We start from the raw sequence: 1,714 nt of genomic DNA on the forward strand, positions 1-1,714 counted from the left end.
ATACTATATTGATAATGCAGGATATGTATAAATTTACTAATGTGCATTTTCATACTTGGACAAGGAATTTGATATAGGAGGCATGCAGCAGTAAGATTGTAGACTTGCTGGATATGAGACTTTTAATACTCTCACCAACAACTTGGAAGAAGTGCTCATTTCTTGACATTCTCATCAACCCTGCTTACTATTCATATTAAACATGTTGCCAATCGAAAAATCATACACATGCACATCGCTATTTTAATTCTCTCTCTCTTACTATCTCTGAGCCAGTGTTCATGAAGTAGAAGAAATACTACTCGTCCCACATCAGATCCAGCTCAGATGGCAGCTCTGTTGTGAAGTCTTTCTCAGTCCCTTAGGCAACACATATTATTCTCTTCCTGGTATCCTATCATGAAGATGTAGATTTACCTCCAAAATGCACTGTGGAGTTATTTGAGTACGACACCCATTTCCTAATTCTGTATTTCTTAATACACTGGAGCTCTACAATACTTGGTTCAAATTATTGTTCAGCCAAATAACTAGGTGATAATCTCTTTGCTTTCTTCTAGCTCTAGCCATGCAAGGAATTCATCATCCTTGGACTTATTCACTAGTTAATAGTATTAGCAGGCAAAGAACGTTACTTTAAAAAAAAAATACATCCATTGCTCATTACTCACATGTACAACAGGAATGAGTTTAGAGACCAGGGAACGTTCCAGGACAGCTGGGATAGACACCAAAATGCAACGATGGCCATGTACAGGGAGATAGTGCACTCCACAGATGAAATCAGGACAGTCACTGGCGGGCAGACGATCTCCTGTGTCATAGGTGAACTCTGAGATCCTATGACTACAGCCAACCACAGCTCAATGAGTAGAGTCCACAAGGCCTCCTGCAAAAGAAAGACCAAAAGCTGACCACCTGCATGCTTGAATAAGAACAAAAACAAATGCCTAAACTTGACCTTAACATGACCCAAGCACAGAGAGTTGCAAATATCTGTTGGTTCAAGAAAGGAGTGGGGCTCAGGGATGCTCTCCATGGTCCTGAAGTAGCATTTCACCGTTGAGTCCCAGATTTTGGACACTGTTATCTACTCTAACACGAGATGAAGTTTTCCATGAGTTTTATTCAACAAATAGATTTCTAGACATGCTATCGAATTGAGTAAAATAAACAGACTATTAATTATGTTATACAGTATACAGACCTGAGAATAGCTCATTTTAACTGTTTTATTAAGCTTCTGAAAAAAATGTTAAATCATTATTTTCCTCTGAGAAACTTTTGGAAGTGGAAACATGTATCTGTATTTGCTGCTCAAGATATTCTCTTTAAATAAAACAATATCACATAGACATCAAGAATGAGCTTTGTATGAGGAACGCTAGGGTCTGAATCCCAATGATCTCTTTACAACTCTAAGTAACATGGGCAAGGAACAGAGATAATAAACTCAGCACACGTGTTCCTCATTTGAAAATTAGCACCATAAGAGCGACTTAGGATTAAATACACATGATCCACAATAATTGTTGTGATATGTATGTATCACAATAGCCATCAGCATATATTAAATACTCATATGCTAAGCCTTCTTCAAAGCACTTCACTTATTTTTTATGATTCTGACAGTGGATCCATAACTTAGTACACATTTTATTATTTGATGGATAGTCAAGTCATATGTTAATGATTACGATGATGTTATGTGGCA

General features: G+C 37.3%; 1 long non-coding RNA gene across 1 annotated transcript in view; it reads right to left on the reverse strand.

Moving 5' to 3' along the window:
* Window positions 1–774, reverse strand: part of LOC111734117 — a 4,259-nt gene extending 3,485 nt beyond the window's left edge. Inside the window, exon 1 of the long non-coding RNA XR_002778311.1 lies at window positions 672–774. This is a non-coding gene — a long non-coding RNA (uncharacterized LOC111734117). The remainder of the gene's footprint in view (window positions 1–671) is intronic.
* Window positions 775–1,714: the final 940 nt, after the last annotated feature.

Source organism: Pteropus vampyrus, unplaced genomic scaffold (genome assembly GCF_000151845.1).
Source record: "Pteropus vampyrus isolate Shadow unplaced genomic scaffold, Pvam_2.0 Scaffold803, whole genome shotgun sequence".
Lineage (NCBI taxonomy): Eukaryota > Metazoa > Chordata > Mammalia > Chiroptera > Pteropodidae > Pteropus > Pteropus vampyrus.